The sequence below is a fragment of the Heterodontus francisci genome, unplaced genomic scaffold (assembly GCF_036365525.1).
Source record: "Heterodontus francisci isolate sHetFra1 unplaced genomic scaffold, sHetFra1.hap1 HAP1_SCAFFOLD_148, whole genome shotgun sequence".
Classification (NCBI taxonomy): Eukaryota; Metazoa; Chordata; class Chondrichthyes; order Heterodontiformes; family Heterodontidae; genus Heterodontus; species Heterodontus francisci.
Window position 1 is genome coordinate 1778886 of NW_027142345.1, and position 6677 is coordinate 1785562.

Sequence of the window (6677 nt, forward strand, 5' to 3'; positions counted from 1 at the left end):
GGTGGGAAGCGATTAAGGAGAACATCAAGAGGTTCTTCATCCACAAAGGTGTTCAGAAGGCGAGAGAGAGACAGAGGGAAATGTCCCGACTCCTGAAAATTATGCAAAATCTACTCCGGTTGCAGTCAATGGGGGTCGAGGTCAAGGAGGACCTCCAAGAGGTGAAGAGCCAGCAGGCCTCGCTGTTTGCCAAGGAGGCCTCCAAGATCATCTTCCGGTCCAGAGTCCGCTCCTCGGGCAGGATGAGACGTGCTCGCGTTACTTCTTCCAAAAGGTACACACAGAGAGCTCTGTTATCAGCAGCCTGAAGGAAGAAGATGGCTCGGTAACGTCTTCGCAGTCCGACATACTAAGGATCAGCAAATCCTTTTGTGCTGGGCTGCATGACGCGAAGCCCACAGACAGCAGAGCCTCCCAGTCCTTCCTGTCATCTATCACAGAGGTCCCAGATGACAGCAGGAGGGAGAGACTGGACAAGCCGCTAACTCTGGACGAGCTGACAAAGGCCGTCGAGCCTTTCGAGACGAGTAAAACTCCCGGGAGCGACGGCTTACCGGTCGAGTTGTACTCGGCGCTGTGGGATTGGGTTGGCCCGGACCTGCTAGAAGTATACGAGAGTATGCTCCTGGCCGGCAGCATGTCAGAATCCATGAGAAAAGGCATCATCACGCTCATTTACAAGCAGAAGGGGGAGAGGGCAGAAATCAGAAATTGGCGGCCCATCTCACTGCTCAATGTTGATTACAAGATTCTGTCCAAAGTCATAGCCAGTCGAGTCAAGTCTGCTCTGGAGTTGCTGATTCACCCCGATCAGACCTGTACTGTACCCGGCAGGAAGATCTCTGATAGTCTCGCGCTGCTCAGGGATACGATCGCCGACGTACGGGACAGGAGGGTGGACACCTGCCTCATCAGCCTGTACCAGGAGAAGGCTTTTGACAGGATATCGCAGACCTACATGATGGACGTGCTTTCCAAAATGGGGTTTGGGGAGGGAATCTGCAATTGGATCCAACTGCTCTACACAAACATCAGTAGCGCAGTCTCAATCAACGGGTGGGAATCTGAAAGTTCCCCGATCAAATCTGGAGTCAGACAGGGCTGTCCTCTGTCCCCGGTCTTGTTTGTTTGCTGTATTGAACCCTTTGCTGAGTCTATTAGGAAGGATGCGAGCATCAGAGGGGTGACAATCCCAGGCAGCGGAGGCACTCAGGTCAAAACCTCCCTGTACATGGATGACGTCGCCGTTTTCTGCTCGGATCCGCTGTCCGTGCGCAGACTGATGAGCATCTGCGACCAGTTCGAACTGGCCTCGGGAGCCAAAGTTAACCATGGCAAGAGTGAGGCCATGTTCTTTGGGAACTGGGCTGACCGATCCTTTGTCCCCTTCACCGTCAGGTCAGATTACCTGAAGGTGCTGGGGATATGGTTCGGAAGGGCCGGGGCGTGCACCAAAACATGGGAGGAGCGAGTAGCCAAGGTACGACAAAAGTTGGGCATGTGGGGGCAGCGATCTCTCTCTATTATGGGTAAGAACCTGGTCATCAGGTGCAAGGTGCTCACGTTGTTGCTGTAAGTGGCACAGGTCTGGCCCATACCCCACTCCTGTAGCTGTGGCCATCACCCGAGCCAATTCCCGCTTTATCTGAAGACGCAAAATGGACAGGGTCTAGAGGGAGACGATGTTCAAACCTCTGGATAAAGGCGAAAAAATGTACTCAACATCGCCCTCAACCTGATGGCCGCCTTAGTATGTGGCTGCATCAAGCTGTGCGGAGAGCCCCAGTATGCAAACACCAACTGTCACTATGTGCTGAGGTTCTATCTGACCCCGGTGTTGCGAAGGATGGATCTGGTCACATTGCCACGGAACGCTCCATCCAGTTGGACTGTGCGTTCGTGGAAATGTTTGTGTGGAAAAACACCTTTGACCACCAATCCATCAGGCAGTGGTCTGCACGGAATGTCCTCAAGTATATTTTTGGAAAAGAAAAGTCTGGAAGAGGAAAGACCGGCGGGAAAGCTCGGTCCAAGGCCAAGTCTCGCTCCTCCTGGGCTGGACTGCAGTTCCCGGTGGGCCGTGTTCACAGGCTCCTGAGAAAGAGCAACTATGCTGAGCATGTGGGTGTCGGAGCCCCGGTCTATCTGGCTGCTGTGCTCGAGTATCTGACCGCTGAAATCCTCGAGTTGGCCAGTAACGCGGCCCAGGACAACAGGAAGACCCGCAACATCCTCAGACACCTACAGCTGGCTGTCCAGAATGACGAGGAGCTCACCAAGCTGCTGGGAGGGGTGACCATCACTCAGGGCTGGGTGCTGCCTAATATCTAGGCCATGCTGCTGCCCAAGAAACCCAGCGTTCCGGGCACCAAAACCAAGACAATCTGCCAGGATTTTATCAAATACCCAAAGGTTCTTTTCAGAGCCACCCACAGTATCATTCTTGTAAATCTCCTCTGTACTCTCCACACAGCAATTATGTCCTTTCTGTCATGTGATGACCAGAACTGTACGCAATACTCCAGCTGTGGCCAAACCACCGTTTTAAACAGTTCTCGCATTACATCCCTGCTTTTGTCGACCAAGAAAGGAAAGCATTCCATATGCCTTCTTCACCACTCTATCTACCTATCCTGTCACTTTCAGGGACCTGTGGACATGCGCTCCAAAGTCTCTCACTTCTTCTACCCATCTCAGTATCTTCCCGTTTATTGTGTATTCCCTTGCTTTGTTTGCCCTCCCCAAATGCATTACCTCACACTTCTCCAGATTGAATTCCATTTGCCACTTTTCCGCCCACTCAATTAATCCATTCATATCATTCTGAAGTCGACAGCCATCCTCCTCACTATCAATTACACGGCCAATTTTTGTGTCTTCAGCAAATTTCCCAATCATAGCTGCCACATTTAATTCCAAATAATTAATTTTTTTGAAGAGATACAGCACTGAAAGAGGCCCTTCTGCCCACCGAGTCTGTGCCGACCACAAACCATCCATGTTATCCTAATCCTACACTAATTCCATATTCCTACCACATCCCCACCTGCCCCTATATTTCCCTACCACCTACCGATACTAGGGACAATTTATAATGGCCAATTAACCTATCAACCAGCAAGTCTTTGGCATGTGGGAGGAAACTGGAGCACCCGGAGGAAACACACGCAGACACAGGGAGAACTTGCATACTCCACACAGGCAGTTCCCAGAATTGAACCCGGGTCGCTGGAGCTGTGAGGCTGCGGTGCTAACCGCTGCGCCACTGTGCTGCCCGTGTGGTAACATACACCACAAACAGCAAGGGACCCAACACTGAGCCCTGTGGAACGCCACGAAAAACCGCTTTCCATTTGCAAAAACATCCGTTGACTACTATCCTTTGTTTGCTGTCACTGAGTCAATTTTGGATCCAACCTGCCACATTCCCCTGTATCCCATGGGCTTTCATTTTATTGACCAGACTGCCATGTGGGACCTTATCAAATGCCTTACTAAAATCCATGTAAACCACATCCACCGCACTATCCTCATCAATGTTCCTTGTTACTTCCTCAAAAAACTCAATAAAGTTAGTGAGACATGACCTTCCCTTAACAAATCCATGCTGACTATCCCTGATTAATCCGTGCCTATCTAAGTGGTAGTTTATCCTGTCCCTCAGAATTGATTCGAATAATTTACCCACCACTGAGGTCAGACTTACCACATCCTTTTAAAATAATAGTACAACGTTCGCAGAGCTCCAATCCTCCGGCACCTCCCCCATATCCAGTGAGGATTTGAAGATGATCCTCAGCGCATCCACTATTTACTCCCTGGCTTCCTTTAACAACCTCAGATGCAAACCATCCGGCCCTGGTGATTTATTCATTTTCAAGGATGTCAGACTCTCTAGTACTTCCACTCTCATTATGCTTATCGTATCTAATATTTCACACTCCTCTTCTTTTACTACAATGTCTGCATCATCCCTCTCCTTTGTGAAGGCAGAGACAAAAAACTCATTAAGAACTCCGCCCACATCTTCTGGATCCACACAGAAGTTCCCTTGTACATCTCTGATAGGCCATACCCTTTCCTTAGTTATCCTCTTGCTCTTAATGGACTGATAAAAAATCTTTGGGTTTCCTTCAAGTAGTTGTATCCAGTCCACATCCACCAAATCACCTCTCAGTTTTGTAAAATTTGCCTTCCCCCAATTTAGAACTTTTACTTTTCGAGCTGCCCTGCCATTACTTAGCTTTACAAACTCATTATTGCTCGTGTAATAAGTGTAATAAGTAGAATAATTTACCAGTTACTCACCGATCAGCTTCTTCCCCTGTACCATGGAGGCTGAAAAGGCAGAAGAGAAGAGACCAAAGAGCACCTCCTTCCCCTAGTCAGTGAAGTCCCTCACACATCAACTCACAGCTTTACACTCTGTCCAAACAGCACTTTCTAATTAGTAATTATTCATAAATTACACTAACTAAAACATTAGTAACCTGACCAATTACAAGGTAGCTATTTGAGGGTTTTTAAACAAAGAGCTTTTTTCCCTATCCCAAAGGCTCTTTTCAGATCCACCCACAGTATCTGAAAGGGCTGATTACTGTCTGAAGTCTGCTGTACCCACACCTCTGTCTATCCCTCTTCATCTAGAACAACCAGCATCATCTTCCATTCCTTTCACCATCATGTGTTTAACTCGCTTCTCCTTATAGACAGTCAGATATCAATGAAATAATGAAATGATCTGTGTCAGTGCTGGCCATTTCCCTGTCCTGATTTCAGACCCTACTCTGGACACTTGTTTCCCATTCCAGGACCTTCTTGTATTAATATTCAGCACCACCTGTCAGTCAGAAACTTGTCTCAATGAACCGATCCTTTTACTGAACTTCCAACTGCTGCTGTCTATTTCTCGAGGGAAAGAGCTGCTCACTGTATAAGGATGTGAGGGGAATGTAACCCGGCTGCTGCTGAGACGGTCCCGTCTTCTCAATCAAAAGCCTTTTATTTTACTACAGTGATTCCCAGATTCCCAGCTGGTCTGTTGAGGATTTTGTTTTCACAGAAATATCTGTTGAGGATTTTGTTTTCACAGAAATATCTTGTTAAATACAAATCTGATTCCAACATGTCAGTAACAGGACAGAATGGGAACCTTTTAAAAGGATGAAGCAACTATTTCAGTGGCTTCTCACTGTCCCCCTGCAGCCTGAGTGAAGGGGAATTACCAATAGTCTGTAATTTATTACTTCCACACCGAGTTTGAGTTATTTGTCGCGTGAAAGATTGCTGAACGGAGTCTTTTACTGTCAGTTGCGATGAGAAGTTGACAAAAATTGGCAAAATAAAGCTGTTCATAAAATAGCACCAGCAATTTGAGTCGGTAAAAGCAAAATTGTGTTTTAAAAGTTTATTTAAACCGCTACGGGAAAATAGATTTTTATGTACTTTTCCAGTCGATCACTTCTTTTCCACAGTGAAATTGGCGGCTTTCACAAATTCAAATATTCTGCCAGGTTGACAGGTTCAACCAATGATTTTTTGTATTTTGTGCTTCGAGATTCTCTGATTGAATCATTCATGTAAGTTAATGGCTGTGTGGATTAATGGATAAGGCGTCTGACTTCGGTGTATTTTATGATGTTATCAGAAGATTGCAGGTTCGAGTCCTGCCACGGTCATTTTGACCCAAAGGGATTATGCAGAGATTTGGGGATTGAGTCGGGGACTGAACAGATTGGAAACCCGACATGGACTCAATGGGGCGAATGGCCTCCTCATGTGCTGTCACTGACTTTATGAGAAGAGGGTGACCAATCAGAAGTGGGCTGGGGTTACAGCGGGTTCAAACTGCAGGAATTCCAGGTCCCTGAATGACTGAGCTGAAACTTCTCAGTTTCACTGCAGGGGGAAATAACATCACAAATAATTCCATTTGACTAATTATTCAATTATAAAACAATGTGAAGGTGTGATGTTACTTTTCACTGTGAGGGGAGAATCCGCCATCTGGGTAAATCAGCAACTTTATAACATCGTCTGTACGTTTAGAAAAGAAACGATGAAAACTCTCCCCATAACCCTGGTGTGGTGGAAAGGCTCAATTCAGAGATTGGAATATAACGAGAGCACAACATAAATCATTAACTGATATTTCCGGCATAAAACACACCCCAGCTCCCGTTCCCATGTCACTGTTGTCCCTATGAGGCGGTGGGTGACTTTGAAAAGAGACTTTGTTTTGTGTTTCTGCAGGAAAACCACAAAGATCCTCCCAGGCAGTGAAACTCATCTTCCCAGAATCTCCATACCAGATTGAAACAGAAAACACAAAGACAGTGAGAAAGTTCCAGAGAGTTACTGAGCATTAAAACCAATGAAATAAACCAATTCTAGAGAGATGTTGGTGCAGCTTTTTCAGAGCGATTGTGGGTGGCTCTTAAAAGAGCCGTTGTGTTTGGAGTGTTTTCACTACATGGTGGAGTTTTACTTGGAGTTGATGTACTTGGTCACTCACTTTGTCCCTTCTCACATTCCGAGCGCTTTGTTGGGTGGAAATATTTATTCAGGCAGTTTCAACAGCTCAGAGCCGACATTGAGTCAGAAACCAGAAATGGGAGTACGGGACACAGACAAAGAATTTATGCTGGACCTTTAGAAATCTCACTGGTTATAGGCCT